Source organism: Pygoscelis adeliae, unplaced genomic scaffold, assembly GCF_000699105.1.
Source record: "Pygoscelis adeliae isolate BGI_AS28 unplaced genomic scaffold, ASM69910v1 Scaffold57, whole genome shotgun sequence".
NCBI classification, from domain to species: domain Eukaryota; kingdom Metazoa; phylum Chordata; class Aves; order Sphenisciformes; family Spheniscidae; genus Pygoscelis; species Pygoscelis adeliae.
The window spans coordinates 1,589,900-1,606,784 of NW_008825615.1; positions in this window are offsets into that span (position 1 = coordinate 1,589,900).

Below are 16,885 nucleotides of genomic sequence, written 5' to 3' on the forward strand. Positions count from 1 at the left end.
CTGCAAATAAAATTGTTTTATACTGTAAGCTGGAGGCGAGTGTAACTTATTTTTGTAATAAAGTTTTTATTTTTTTTATGTGTCATTAATATAAATGTGTGTTAGTACAGAGATCTTCTGGTTAAAAACTTAGAATCGCACACATTTCAGTATGTTTACTTGTATTTACATAATTTTTTAGAATAGTGGTTGCCAATAGCCTGTATGTTTCACATTAATTGATTTTTTTTTTTGTTATCTTAATAAACCATTTTAGTATGTTGTATGTCAATTACTGGGATAGCTGGGACATGAAGTGTAATTTAAATTGTCAAGTATTCATTGGAATATGTAAATGTGCCTTGCCAGTTTTGAACTTTAAGACAAAGTAAGTGAATGATGGTGAAATGAGTAGTCAATGCGTAAGAGACGTTTGCTACCACAGTTTCATATACTGCCCTTGCTAAAGAAAAGTAACTTTTTCTTCAAATTTGAGCATAAAAGTATACAGTTGCGTTAGCTTCTGAATTTTCAAATCTAGTGATAGGATATTAGGCTTATGGAAAGTGGGTTTGCTAATTGTAGCCTTAAGTATAATTTTGAATTTCAATGTAATCCTTGGTGCTGGCATTCCCAGTGCCAAGGAGCTTAAATGCTCCCTTCAAAGAGGTTGCCATGCCTACTGGCACTTTTACTGTCATATGGTTTTATAAGGAACACTGTCAAGATGTGGAAACCAATTTTGAACTTGCTATAAAATGAAAACACTGGGGGCTGTAGGAGAGGGGAAGTCCTCAGATTTCTTCATCTTGAAATCTCTCCATTGCTGAAAAACTTAGAACACTTGTGGGATCACAAGTGCTAGTGACTAGTTCTTAGTGTGGAAATATGTTGGGGGGGGGGGATATATAATATATTTATGGAATTATAACAGTTGATGGAAGTGCATAAAAACATTGCTATTAAGGCACTGCATGTGTTGAAATTGTGGATCGTATCCTTAATTTCAGCTCTGATAAAAGCATGGGGGACAATTGCTAAAAACGTAAAAAAAAAAAAAAGGCAAAATTGACAGGAAAGTGTTTGTTTTTAATGGAATGCAAGCAATGGTGAGTGAGAAAAATATCAAGATCTTGACAGTGTTCCCTCTAATTATGAACTCAAGCCATTATAACTTTTAAAATTAAATATGATTTGCACTGTTCTGATATTGGTGCAGTTTTTTAGCAAAATGATCAAAAAACTAAATTGCATGTGGTGATTAATATTGTGGAAAAAAAACTAAAATCAAAAAATGTTATTTTCAAAGCTTTAAATTTGATTGTGTAAAGAAAAACCGTTCATTATTAAGTGGAAGTACTGGTGAGAATGGGCAAGTGCATATATACAACATCAGTTTGGTTGCACTTGGGTGTTGGTAAACTTGAAATGTTCTACAGCAATAATGCATCTCGTGCGGGGTGCGTTGGTGACAAATGGACATATAACACACAGTTCTTTTTGGCATGTTGAAGGCAAGTGTTGACTTAATGTATTATGCTGCCTCTGTTTATTCTCATAGGAGGCTTTTTTTACTGAAACACCTGCAAAGGTTTGAGTATAAGCTAGCATAGTTCCACATTGGTTTGTAATGTGTTCCCAAATTTGAAGCCTAGTTGAATTTAATAAGAAATCGGAAACTGCTGCTGCTGCTTAACACTTCTGGTTTATAAACACTCCAATACACAGCTTTTTAAAATATACTCTTGTTTTAATATTCATTTTTGTTTGAAGGGTTTCATATAGGAGATACAACTGTACCTTTTTTCCTTTCTTTCTTTTTTTTTTTTAAAGAGGAGATTTGTTACGACCCAGAACTTAAGTTTGTGTTTTTAGTGTTTGGAGGAAGGCTGTTATTACAGATACTAAGACCAGTTTCTGAATTTCTGCATTGTACAACTCTTACCTAAATACTGTCTTAAAATCTAAAATAAGGAATACTAATTCTGTTCTTGTTTGGGGTGAGGGGTATGACATAGTTTAAAATAAACTTAGCTGCCTCTGAAGGTAGGATTCCCAACTTAATATTTCAGAATAGAAATGTTATATATGGCTGCAACTTTTTTCGCTTGTGCCTTTGATAATTCTTCAGAGGCTTAACTTTTCTGTTCAGCTTAGCAGTTATTTCAATGCTTCCATACATCAGTGAGGGGAGACTTTTTTTTAAAGAAATAAAACTGAAAGGCAACATGGACATAAACACATGTAACATTTTCTGAAAAGAGTGTGTTCAAATTGATACATTCCACAAAATTAAGACTGTTATTCCCTGACTTGTATTAGTGAAAACTTAGTGGGAAATGTTAATTGTTTAAAATGGAATAGCAAGTTTTGGAAGTAGGCAGTACAACAGTAAACTTTATAACGTAGTGTTCTGAGAATTGAAATCGGTAAAGTTGGAGCTTGTGTTCATAGCCTGAAGCTTATGAATCCCAACTTTATGACTGGCTATGATGGACTTAAAAGTCTGTCTTCGCCAAGTGTCTTGCTGAATTAATTCCAGCACCAGCACATGACATCTCTTGGCTGGGGCTAGCTAGTTGCATTAGTTGGGCAGAGGAAACACCAGATTGTACTTCGTCATTTGCTCTGTTAGATAAAAATGATATGTGGCAACAGCAGAAAAAGTCGAGCTGAAGATTCCTTGGTCCTTAATACGGGTAGTGGGGGCAGAATGAATAAAGTATTGTTACTTTACAGCCATCTAGTGCAGACAAACATACAGCTTCCTAGAAGCTCTGATGATAAACTTTTTTTCTGGGAGACCGACTTTCACATAGTCATGTGGTCAACACTTTGCAAGTGTTTAATTATACTTGTGTTACAAAATCCATAGGATGAAAGAGTGAGTTTTCTTTGGTGCTCCATTGCCTTGATTGTTACAATAGGTAGGTAAGTTGAAAAGTGCCACTAGGACTAGCTTGTTAGTTTACTTGGAATTTGGAGAGAGGGGTGGTTGTCTCATGTAACGGTATCTTTCTTGCCAACTGGTTACTATTTTTTTCCACAAACTTAGGTATTTTTAAATGGCCAGCTCTGAAGTGGGTGTTGCACAGCCGAGCTCATCTGGAAGCACTGGGTTACACTGATTATTTAAAGCTATCTTCATGAAAGCTTCTTTAGATGGTCAGTCTTCCAGGTACATGACAAAAGCTTTTCTTTTTTTTTTTAAAAAAACAAGCATCTCTGACAGTCTAGAAAACACAGTCATAGTGTGTAAGCTAATAGGTAATTAAATACAGCTTGAATATTTAAAGTTTGAATCACAAGATACACTTCAGTTCTGAGAGTTGTTTCCAAAACCAACACTTACTTTCTGACAGTTGTTTAGGTAAAACTTGCAGTGTCAGAAATCTGGATTTCCTCTAGTCTGAGAATGATATATTTGGCTGATGAATGCTGACAGTTCACTGTCTCTGTTTGCACAGTTAGTGTGACAATACAATTTTACTTGTTTTGGTCACTAATGTGTAGAAAACACATTGAATCTTACCACTTATTTTCTTTGTGCTAAGGAAGTTATGAAATGCATTTTTAGTTCTGCTACACAGCCAGTAGAATAGCCTATGCCATTTGCCTGCACAGAAGATAATGGTAAGTAAAAATAGACATTCTAGTACTTAAATGACTTGCAGTACCTAAAATCCAACTTCAGTAGACTGTTTAATTAACTCCTTATTTGCAGTTATTAGGGAGGTTGTGGGTCTTAACTCTTCAATTTTAGCGTGTCCACTTCAATGCTAAGTGAATGTTGAGTGTAAATCTGTTGAGTGTAATCTGATACTGTTTAATGTTAAATACTTCAGATGTAAAAATCTCTGAAATGCTTCCTAGATCATTCAGTGTGTATTTTTTAACTGATGAGTTAGCAATCGTAGTGGTTAAAGGGATTGTCCATGAACAGTCAGTCATTGAAAGCCAGGAACTGAATATATCAGGTACTGGGTTCCTGGTTCCAAGTGTAGCATTTCCAGTATTGTTCTACTATCTAAAGTAACATTTTTCAGATTTTTTTTTTTCTTTTTAGTGGAATGAAGAATGCACCTAATTCTGTCACTAGTAGTGGGTATTTAAAAACTATATGACTAAATGTAGCTAATTTGGGATTAAAAAGCTTCCTCTGTGAGAATTCAACAAAGGCAATTTTATAGATATCCCATTAGTAAATTAGGGCTTTTCTTAAGGTGCAATTTTAGCGTACTTAAGAATGAAGCTCTGTATTAGAAGACACTGGTGAGAGCTAGTCTAAAATAAACTATAATTAATATTTTCATAATGCAGGCGTATCACAATTGGAAGGTGATTTTAATCTTTAATACTAAAGCATTTGAGAGGACAGAAAAAAATACCTAGTCCCTGCATCTGGAGAAGCTGAAGCGGCTATTAAAGGACTGCTCCCATTTCAGATTGTGGCCAAAGGCTTCCATCGGATAGTGCAATGAAACTTTTTCTTCAGTGCAAACAGTTGTTCTAACAAGCTAACCTGTTGCCATTCCACAGTTTCAGCAGAATTTTTGAGTTCTGTATATGAGTAGTACTTTCACCAAGAAGTGACCAATATGTAACTTTGACTTAAACGAGTCTAGTGAACTGTCCTTACTCGTATTACCTACACTTTTACAGAAGTATGTTAGTTTATACTTCCTTTTGAATTAGTGGGATGCTTAAAAGCTACTTTGAAAAAAGCCACAGCATGTACGTTGTTAAAATCTGTCAAAATTTGCAAATGAAGAAATATGCTGCAGGTTTCATGCTAATGGAAGACTAGACTTGAACATAAAGGGGGGAAAAATAACGCCATAACTTTCTCGCTAGAGGTCCTGAAGGTACCACAAGCTTTAGGTGGCTTTAAGCTTTAGCAGTGAGTACAATGGAAGCTGGGTTCATGTAGTTGAGTAATCTCTGCTGCCTTGCTCCACTATGTTTTCATAATGCTAACACAACCTCTCAGAAAATTCTTTAAAAAAAAAAAAAAAAAATCCCATTATGGGATTAACTCCAGTGAGATCAATCTTCCAGTTAAAATTAAGAAGGATCTGGAAGGTCTTAAATCCATTGGATTTAAAATAACTTCCTTGAGAGTGTGTGTGTTGTTTGCAACTTGGTTTTGCATAGAAGTGATCTTACAGTGGGAATGGTGTAATAAATGGCACTTTGCATTTTTTTTTTAATGGCATACTAATCTGAAATAGAGTTGGGTTTGTTGATGTTCTGAGCCATTCAGGTGGTCATATTTCCATCCAAGAAACTGATCTTAACATTTGTGTGGCATAAACTGATGAGTAAGTCTCAGACCCAATAGTTGCTTCTTTGAAGTAGTTGGTCTTTTCTTAGGTTAACTGTTGAAATCGGCACAGATTTCTAATAGGAAGTAGAGAGTGTTGTTTTCTTAATTGCAGTATCTAAATTTCTGTTTATTGCCCTCAGTGTAACATTTCTAAAGAGTACTGCTTTCACTGAGTAATGAGCAAGGAGTAGCATACAGGTTAATGGTGAAAAAGCATTGCCCACTAAGCTTTTGAAAAGTGAAGCCTCCCAGTTTGTAATGTGCTTTGAGGTGCATTAAGGTGTACTCACCACACAGGTACAAATGGCACTGAGGTAAATCGGGTAGTGGTCACATCTCAGCAAGGTTAGCTCAAACTACCTTCAGTGATAGCCTATGCTAAAGCAGATTATTTGGTACTGAAGTATGCTAAAATGCTTCTGCAGTTTTATTGTGGAGTTAGTATAAGAACAACTAGGATAGTAACTCCAGTACAGCTGCAGGTAGGTGATGATCCACTCCGATTTTTGTAGTCTCTGGAAGAAAAAGAGACAGTCATGCATAATGTGTTTTAAACATCTTTTAAATTTCTAAGTCCTTTTGAAGCAACCTTTTTATCTTTGTGTATTGAAGTAGAAAAACACGTAAGGTTCAAATTCTGTATGCAGTTTAAAGATGCAAAGACACATTAACTTAGCAGTTCTGGTTTTAGGAACAGATGGCTGGGTGTAGTTAGAGCCCAGTAATCGAGGCATGTATTTTAGAATCAGTAATTTTTTTACTCTGTGAAGAAAGGCCCTGATATTAAACAGATACTCAATCTATCTTAGAATCCCTGTATCTAGCAAAAATGCATATATTGGAAAAAACCCAACACAACGCCCCGTCTCCAAAAGGTGTTTAGGAGAGGACTTCACTTGAATATGCAACTACTTTCTAAGGGTGTGCAGGTTAAATAGGTGTTAGGTGCTGAATTCTTAGCTATGGGGCAAGTGAGATGAATGTGATCATCTAGGAACTTCTGCCTCTCAATTCCATGTTAAAAATGATGTAGAGAGATCTCAGGTTTCACAGATAAACTGAAATTGTGTTTAATGTTCAGTTTAAAAAAGAACAGCCATGTCTTGACTCGGACCTTGAAGGGCAAAAAGTGCCCCTGTGAAAAGGAAAACTTACAGGGTCTTCTGTAAATACCTTTGTTTTTTCTAAAGCAGTGATGGCAACCAAGGAAGTTCTTCCTCAGAGGAATACAAAGGAGTATATTTGTCTTGTATTTAAAAGGTTGACCTAGGAGTGATAGAATCACCAACACTTCCCACTTGGGAAAGCTCTTAACAAAGCATATTGTTGTTTACTCCCTGAGAAAATGTAAGGTGATGGAACAGTTGGGAAGAGAAATCGTCTACCTGTGGGCACAAGTCAGCCATTAAATGTGCCTGAACTACACTACTGGCAAGTTTGTAGTCTAGGGCTAAAGGCAAAATGGCCAGAGAAACAACCTGGCAAACCACAGCGTAGAACAACTTCATCTAGCTGTGTTACAGCTTTGTAGGATCTTTCCTGGTATTAATCAGTCTATCCTTTTCCTGTGAAAGGTAGGCACACTCTAAGCCAGGCACCATCTAGCAGCCACAGCGCGATGTGAAGGGAATGTCAGGTGATGGATCTTGCCCAGATTCAAACATCAGGTCGAAAGCAGACACAGGGTCCCTGGATTACATGTCAAAAGGTAAGAAGATCCTGTCCTGGCTGTCATAATCATCAGGGTCACTTTATCTTGGTAGAAATTTCAGAAGAAAATTGTCTGGAAGTAGCCTTGCAAGGGAGGAGGTTTTGAACACAGCAAAATATACAAATGGTGAAAAAACCCTGTTACTGTGCCTAATGCTGCTATTTCAAATGTCCTGTTCCGAGAGGCGAGTGATATCCTAGAGCTGCTGTTTGTAAACCTGCCGTTTTGAAGTGAGGAACTAATAGTCTCAGCCTCAGGGAAGCAAGAGCCAGTCTTGAATATCTGATACACATGTTCCAAAGATGGACCTTTTTTAAGTATAGGTGAGGAGTTCTTCCATCTCTTTCTGCTGGTATAACGTGTGCCACTCACTGCCCTTAATAATCCCTTAAAGAGTGGATAAAAGTAGGGTAATTGAGGAAAAACTGTTTTTAATAGGGCCTGATGATGCCTCCTAATTGAGTGATGCTTGAGGCAACGTAGTGTTCATAGCAAAGCTTGCATGTAAAGTCTTGATTTGAATGTCTCAATTCAGGAGACAAAGTGAGAATAGGTGTTCCACTTGTAAAGCTGAATCAATGCCAACTTAGCAGCCCCTTTGTAGATTTCAAATTCAGGATGGGCCCAAAGAGCTCCCAAGTACACCAGCTTCTTGTACAGAGTTGCATTTTTTTCTGGAAAAGCGTGCAATACAAGCCCAGCATTCTGAGAGAGAGAAGTGGCCGATTGTTTCTTGGGACCAGGCCAGGACTTTAATTCATTAAAGACCTGGTGGTGCAGGTAGCCCAAATAGGTGTGTTCCACACTGGAGGTGGTCTTCATGTGCTCAGAAATGAAGGTACTTGCAACGAACAGTATGTGCTTGGGAACAGACATCCGAGACCTCAAGAGATAAGAATGACTTAAGAGCCAGTATGAAGGCTGCTGAACTTCGTCTGAAGATGTTCAGTTTCCTCAAGTCTAGCCTAAGCTTACATGTCTTAATACAAGAAAATACACTTTATTAATGAACAAAAGGAATTTTATTCTAAGTCTGTCGAACGCAAAAGCCTGTATCGGATGATAAGGTAGGAGGCGGCTGAAGAAGGAATGTGGTAAGGTAGAATACACTTCCTGAATTTTAGTTTGCCAGGATGGTCTCTCCTTACTGAGTTAAAAGGGGATCAGGTATAGGTAAGGCTTTGTATCTTGTTCATCAGCACTCAGGATATACAGAAGCATTTGTTTTCATAGACAGCTTTCAGTGGGGAAAAGTTGTCATTTTCTCTGCAGGTGAGCATGGTGAGCAGCATCTCTGAAGACTCGGTGGGAGATGAAAATGTTCCTGACTGTAGAAGTAATGCGAAGTGAGCGTCCAATGGAGATCGGTGCATGTTCTAAGTTCTTGGTGAAACTCAGGTGAGCAGCTTTGAACTAAGACACCTTGGACTAAACGCACTAACTCCATGTCTCCTCACTGCCAAAACTGCTCCTCCAGATAATCCATGATTTCAATTCTGTTCCTTTGTTTTGCTGGCTTTTAACTATTGCCCTTGGGCTTCAGGGAAGGAGAGAAGAGTTATTGCTCTGTAGGTAGCTTGACTTCTCCTCCAGACCTAACAAACAGCTGAAGGGGAAAATGGAGCGGGGAGCACAGCTGGGCATTGGTCCCCACCATTGTGGTCCAGGAGAACAACAGATACATGGGCTTTTCAGAATTGAGACTGACTGGTATTCCAAGTTTCCTGACCATCATATACCCCAGAAACACACTGGATGTAGACAATACACCACAGTATGGTGATAGATTAGTACATCATCTACAGTTTACGATATCCAAACTGAATGGTGATCAGTGGAGAACTTACTACTTGTTCTAGACAAATAATCATTACGAGACTCGTACACGGGCTGCTAGGAACCTGGATGATATTAGAGAATCCCTTCTCCGTTTTGGTATCTTCTGAGCAAAATCTACTTTCTCCAGGAAAAAAGAAAATTCTTCCCTCTTGCATCTGAACTGCACTCACCCCAACTTGAGGTCTATCTGAGGCCTCCCAGTTCTGTGCGTGGTGTTACGAGTTACCTTAGGTGCATCTGTTGAAATCCCAAAAACCTCAGTATTCACTTGTAACTCCTGAAGGGGGGGGGGAATACTACAAACTGGACCTACAGAGAATATCCCAAACTCGAGATTGGACTGGTGTACTCGCAGCTGCTTAAGGGGAAGAAAATGTAATTCCTTACAGCTTGATATGAAAGATGGTAAGCTGATTTTCATACTAAAATGCCCCTTTATTAATATATATTTTAAAATATGTATGTATCTGTGAAAGAGGAAAATCTTCATGCCTAGCATTTTAAACCATTTCTTTTTTACTTCTGTAGAACAACAAAGGTGAGCCAGGTAGTTTATATAGTAGCAAGTCATTCAGTCACAAATGAAATTGATTTATGAAGTTTTAGGATAATACTGAGTGTTACTAATAGTGCCCCATACAATATCAGACCTTACTAGCTCCAATGCCTTTCCCAGCTAGAATACTAGTTACTTAAATAAAACAGAAAATAAAAAGCAAAGCAAAACTTTAAGTAATGGAGTTTCGCAGACGTTAGCTAAGTCTTCCAAATAGTCCTTGTTTCTTGATTTCACAATTTGTCCCTTTTCCAAACAGCTCAAAGTCCTCTTACCTGCCTAAGCATGCACTCTCCCTCCCCAAAGGACACTTTAGGGAAAACCACCGTGCAAGTGGCAAGTGTGCACCATAACCAGGAACTGCATTTGCAGAACATCTGGAGGAATCACAAGTAACTGTTCTTCGCTGCTCCGGAAGAGTGACCATGGCTTTCTGTCCTGCCAAGGTATGTCTGCTGATAGGCCCACGGAGGGATTGTCTGCTTCTACAGAAGCACTGTTAATGCCAGTGCTAGAGGTGAAGTGGTATATAATAATATATCACTTTTCTACTAAATATGCCAGCATTTCTGGGGGGCAAAAAAGTTTGGCATACCTTCAGGGATTTGGGCAGCTGTCTGATAAAGATAGCATTGATTAGCTATGAGTTGTGAAGAAGCCTGGCCTTGCAGAGGTTGGTACTGAGCCCTACTTCTTAAATTCTCTCATTAAAACTATTGTATTCCCCTTGTAGTGGAGCTTTACCATGGACCTATATGCTCAAGTTGTACTACAAAATAAGTAATACAGGCAAGCTGCCCGTGTGCTTCAAAAAGTTGTTTCCAAAACTCATCCTTGTGTATGAGGAGGAATAGCTCTCTGTTCAGGCTCTCTCATAGTACCATCTTGTGCATTCTGCCTGTTAGCATAAATCAGAATTTTTTTGCTTTTGTTGTATATTCAGTATTCTTGCTAGGGAAACATAACATGTCCTATTGCTTTTTGTTTTCTCTTTAACCATTCTGAAAACACCTCAGTTTTTGCTGTACATCATTTAAATGGAGGAAAACGTCAGACTGATTCCATATATCCTCAGCCAACAAATGGTAAACTAAACAATATCCTGGTTATACAACTGGTTCTGTAACAATTCTTGTAAAGTGTTTGATGAAAGACTTAACTGAAGCACAAATAACTTGTTGAGGGTTGATAATTAATGTTGTTTAACTCTTACCCTATACTGCTTTTACATGCTTCGTGTTGTCGGAGAAACTAAAAATATCTCTGACCTGACAAAAACACTCACGGCATTTACTGCTGTATCCACAGAAGCTAAAGCAACAGGATTCCGGGTATCAGCTCGCCAGTTACCAAAAAAACCCCCACAGATCTCATCACTGCGTCTGGGTTTACATGATCATTGTCAGCACATACAATGGCCGTGTTAGTATCAGTAGAAAGCTCTCTGATACAAGCTGGCTTACAACAGCAGCCTTTAGTTACAACTGGTCTTTTTCGCGCTTCTGATGAGTTCTGCGTGTTGATTAGACCTGAGTATGTGAAGACTTTAGGTCGGGATTTTTTTTTCACTGTTTTCCTTCTAAGGTGGAAAAAATGCATCCATCAAAAACTAGAGTTGCGTCCAAGTGAGGAAAAAAAGATCATAAATCTTCATGGGCTAAAATGTTAAAATACACTGAGGTGAGGCAAAAAATAGTTAAGGAGCAATTTAAGAAGGCACTAGTTCTACTAATAAAAATAATTTCAAATACTATTTTGTTGAACAGTTTTGTTCCCCCTGTTGCAGCCTGTCCCTACTCCAGCACTACAAAACAGAGGAGATAATAAGATTGGAAAAGGATAGGGAGAACATCAAAGATGATAAGGTACGAAAGTGTTCTCATGTGAAGCACAATTCACTGGAACAAGGATCTTCATTTTGGAAAAGACAGTTTACTCAGGTGGCCAAAGTATTTTGATAAAATGATAAGCAGCACTTGTGCTGAGTAGGGAATGATTTTTCACCATGTCTTATAAAATACTAAATGAAACACATGAGCGTTTGGAGAGCTGTATCTTTACTCATGCAAGTGTAAATAAGTGGTGGAACTCCTTGCTGCATGACTTTTGTGGATATTCATGGCTGTTCAAAAAGCAGCTTGAAACTTAGGAAAAATATTATTTCTCAGGATATCCCCAAGATGGCGAATGAGAGTAAAAGAATGTTCCAGGAAAGTAGTAGTATATTCTTGCTATGCTTTTATAATTTTTTCCTAGGTATCTATCCCCTGATGGCCATCATCACCAACGGGATGCTCACCTAGTTGAACCTTTGCTGATCAAATACAGCTGTCCTATGAATCCATCAAGTATCTGTGATGAAAAACCTAAACTAGCTTTAAATTCTCCAGGTCTCGTCATAGTTATGAGGCATAGGTGCTGCAACACTCTGCAATGATTTAACAGAAACACGTCATCTTACAAGGGTTTTCTTGACACTTTTTAATTCAGCTGAAACAAGGGAACATGGCTCAAGTTCCTCCTCAAACTCCCTACTTAAAAATTTCCCCCACTGACCTCAAAGTTGGTCAGTGGAAACTCCCTTCAGTACCTGACATAGCTGTTTTCACAAAGTGTGTATCCAGGGCAGGGTTTTCTTTATCTCCATAGTAAGTAAACAGCTTAATTTTCATTTAGTTCGAGCTCTTAAGTATGTGCTATGGCATTGTTTTAACTATTTGCATTGGTACAGCTCCTTATTTCTTTCACAAACTTTTTCTTAGAAATTCTTAATATCCAGCTACCTTTGCTCCCTGCCCCCATTCCTCTCTGATCAGCCTAGGTTTTTGGAAAGAATTATGTTTTCCAGATCTTCCCCCTGCATATACCAACCAATTCAGCTACCTCACTTAGTACTAGATGAAGGTGCATATCCAGAGAGCTTATCTCTTGCTCAGGTGAATGAATATAGAATTTTCATAGATTATACCTTTGCCAAATGTTGCCACAAACCTAATATCCATTTCTTCGAGCGTTTTTCCAATGACTCCTGTATAGGTCTAGTGCCTCTCTTCATGCATATTCCTTAATGGTGTGTGTTGCTGTGGGTTTGGTTTTTTTTAATTTTGCAGGCCTCTATTTCTTATTGTCTGTAGTCACCTTTTACACCCACCTTGCAACTTTTTGCTTTATATCCTTCTCTTTCAATGTCCTATAAACTGTAGTTTATGACAGGACAAATTATTTTCATCTCCAATATCTAAATTCTCTACATTATCTAGTCTGTGAGATAATGTATTCAGAAAAATCCTTTTCACATAAACCATTTGAAGAAAAGCTCTGTATATATACCAGTGTTGCTCTGACCCTTTTTACTTTCTCCTTGAGAGTTACAAGTTCCTCAAGGCAAAACTGCCTTTAGCACATTGCCATTTTTTTTCTTCCTTCTTCCCAATGGTCCATTTTCCCAAATGGACCTTGCTTGTCCCAGTGAAATTCTAACAAGTTCAGCGCTCCTCAGCACCTCTTTGGTTTGCCCAGCATCGTTCCTGTTGGGCATACAAAACTGACCCTCTGGAAACTGTTTCACTTGAAATGGGTTCTTTTACTTGAATTTCCTTACCAGAACAGTCTCCCTTACTTTTTTTTCCACTGCAAGTCTTTATTCTGCCTGGTGCCAGTCAGTGACTTCATGGCTTCAGTCCTAAACACAGCCTGGTAGGTATTTTTAGGTCTTCTAATTGAATTGTATTTTACAGTCTCTTTAAAAAAAAAAAAAAAGTAATGATGAATTGTGGGTGGCCTGTTAGAATTGAAACCCCTTAGCCCCTCCCCTTCAACTTCAATTGCCTGCTGAATCTGTTTCTAAACAAAACAAAAGTTTTTAAATCTGTGTAATGTCAGTTGGCAATTTATTCCCCTGCAATTGTGGAGACCAGTAATCTTTTAGAATCTTAGAATCATAGAATCATTGAGGTTGGAAAAGACCTTGAAGATCATCCAGTCCAACCGTAAACCTAACACTGCCAAGTCCACCACTAAACCACGTCTTTTAAATACCTCCAGGCATGGTAACTCAACCACTTCCCTGGGCAGCCTGTTCCAATGCTTGATAATCCTTTCAGTGAAGAAATTTTTCCTAATATCCAATCTAATCCAATCTTTTGAGAACTATGTCACCCATCTTTTTTTAAACAATTTCTCCCTTCCACCTGCTGTTTTGCTCCTTACTCTTTTGGAGCAGCTGAGCTCCCCTGTTCTTCTAGAAGACTTGTGTGGGATTTTATCTGGGAATCCAAAGCCCCTGTCGCTGTATCCAGCAGGTACTTTTCGCCCCAGGTTATCGTGTATACTGAGGGTCAATGTATGGTCCACAATGTGGCCATCCAGGAAGCAAACTTAAGAACCTACACCAACCACTGGCAGCACATGGTCCCATACAGCTGGCAAGCACGGGTCTGCGTGGGTGGTGCAGGGAACTGACTCCCAAATGCCATAAATCTGACCATTAGTAGTTTATTAACTCATTAACAAAGAAGTGAATGTGACTGTATTTATAACAGTAAAGCTAATTTCGTTTGCCTAAGTGCTAATAATTATAGTACCCAAATCAAACCAGAAATGCGCATCACATGGTCAGCCTCTACTCTCCGCCAAAGTTTGAGTGTTCCTTCAATACAGAGAGGCCAAGAAGCACTACTAAATGTCAGTTTTCATTCTTCTTTTGCATACAACTGAATTATCTGAACTCAAACTGAAACCAGTAACTGCTGATGGACGCCCTTTAAGTTTTGAACTTAAAAGTCAAGTCTAAAGTGCCTACTAATGCTTAATTTTCTTGGGATCTGAGTCACCAACCTCAGTTTCACTTTTTTTATTTAACCTTAGCTATTTGATAAATACTTAAAATGAACTTTCTCTCAAGTTTTCTGCTAAATGGCTAAAGTTAAAGGTTAATATGAAGCCTTCAATTTAAACTTCTGGAAAGGGCCCACAAAAATGATCAGGGACTTGTGGGAAATAACTTATAAAGGAAAATTAATTCCTTGTTGGGTAATATGAAGGATGACATTATGTAAGTTAGCCTGGACAACTGCTTCCTTGAGAAAGATAAATGAAAATAAGATTATAGACTGACTCATTTTTTTTAGATACTGGCAAGCAAAAGCAGACTTGCAGAGTAAATTAAATGCAATCAGCTGGTGAGAATCTATGTATTATGGTTCACTGCCTGGTTTATTAAAACAAGCGAGTTTTTTTTAAGCTAAAAAAAAGCACTTTGGTAAATAGAATCTTAGCCTTATAATTGATATTATTCAGCCAACAAATGTAGTTTTATATTTTAAGTTATGTTGAAAAATCTACACTAATATATTTTTTGATTGCTAGAATATGCAATCTTCTGTTGCTATTAAAAAAAAAAAATATGGAGAACTGACTCCATAAGAAGACCTGAATAATCACTGAAAAGATCCTTCTATGTTTTAAATATTAAACTAAAATCTAGCTTTCCAGAATAACTCAGTCCTGGCCATGTTGCTTCAGAGCCCATCTCCAGATGCATGTTTTCCCTTTCAGTTCTCTGGTAAACCAGAGAATCTTCCTAAGAACTTATGTGAAGAGGGAAAGACTTGCTATTGCTGGGCAATGGATAAAGTTCTTATTTCTCACATAGAATCAACAGAGTTTTGAAAAGCTTGGCGTTGTCAATATTTCACTTTTGTTCTTCCATACTTCATTTTGTTGGAAAACAAGCCTCAGCTGTGTCTTTCAGTGTAGCAGAACAATCAGATAATCATAGGGGCAAGGGTCACAGGGGGTGATGTGCAATGCTAACACTGCTGTCTCCAGCAGAGCGAGCAGGATGGGATAAAGCAGGTTGTTGTTGTGTCTGCCCAGCAGACCTAAAGCCTGTGAATTGAAGAAAATCGCACAGCTTCTCAGATGATAAGGTACAATTGGTGCCACATGTGAATGCGGCAATTTTATACTAAACAAACATAACCCTGAGCAATGAAGCTACAAATTAAAGAAACTTTACCCAGAGTACAGAACACAAATGAAAACAGAAGTTTGACTTCTGTTCCTGCTGGTTTGCTGTGCAAGTCTCTTCCTATGTTATAGATACATGGTGCTGTGGTGTCTTTATGAAATATTTTAAGAATTGCAGATTTTTAAAAGTTATTCCTTATGAAAAACATTGCAAAATAAATGACTAAAATTCACAAGCAGTAAAGCTGAGGATAAATTAAGCAGGTAGTAAAAAATGCATCTTCTGAGGAAAATTAATTTCCTCTTAATAGACTATATAGAGATTTGCTGTGTGTATGCACCTTATTTGTTGGGGTTTTTTTTCCTAATAGAAAACACATGGACTGACATGAAATAATACTGTGCAGACGCTCTTAAATAAATTCAATCTGACCCTGGGCTTTTGCCAAGCTCTCTGAGAAAGGTCAACATACTGAAGTCAAACTGCAGCATTTCACCTGCTCTAGAGGTCAAGGGAAGTGTTGCATAAAATGACAAGCATCTGAGAGAAGAGTCTGAAAGCTATTTTCAGCTTTTGATTTCTAGATACTGACTCACCTTCCAAATACTGACTTTTCCTTAACAGCATAGTTGCGGGGTTTTCACTGAAGACTTGTAAACATGACTCTTCTGAACAGAAGTATTTCATCCTTTGCCCAAATATGCCTGTGTGGGGCTAGTGCAAACGAACATAAAAGGCAACAGCAACTTCTCAAAACAAGTCAAAAGAGCAGGTCTTTTTCATATTTTCATATTTGCAACTCATAAGCCCCTCTATCCGTAAGATTTCCCAGGAGTAGTTTAAGCACTTTTATTTTGTCCCTTGAACTGATCTCCCCGTAACCAGTAGTGTCATATTAACATAACTTTGAGCTCCCTAAGACTGAGTAACTGCAGCGTTGCTGAAAGCATTCAAGCGATTTGAAAGCTTGTGACTTACACTGTACCTGAAGGCAGGTGAAGTTGGTTTTAAATTATTCTCCCTAGCAATAAACAACATTCCAGAATTAGTATATTTTCAGTGTTACAACCTTGTATAGTTACTGATGTTAAGGAGGGGTCTGTTACATTTCCTACCGTGTTACTTTTCTTTACAAGCAATTACGAAGTTTTGAGAAGTGTTTAGACGGTTTTAGTGTCCCAGTCACTAAATGATTTAGTTCAGTCATCATCTAAATATAGAGCATTTAATCTGATGTAGCGGTTTCTGGCTGCTCGGCGCTGGGAGCCCCTGTTGTCCAGAACCTAAGTAGTTACAACTAGGTAAGCTTTCTGTCATCAGAGATCTTCTATTTACAGGGCTTAGCCCAGTATGTCACACAGCAGAGCTCGAAATGCCACCCGAGCGCGTCACCGGAGGGCTGCTGGCAGGATCCCTCCGGGAGCTGGCTGCTCCCCCCAGCTCCGACCAAGCTCGACCCGGCTTGGCAGCTCGGTCCTCCTCCGCTCCCCCTCTCCCTTCGGA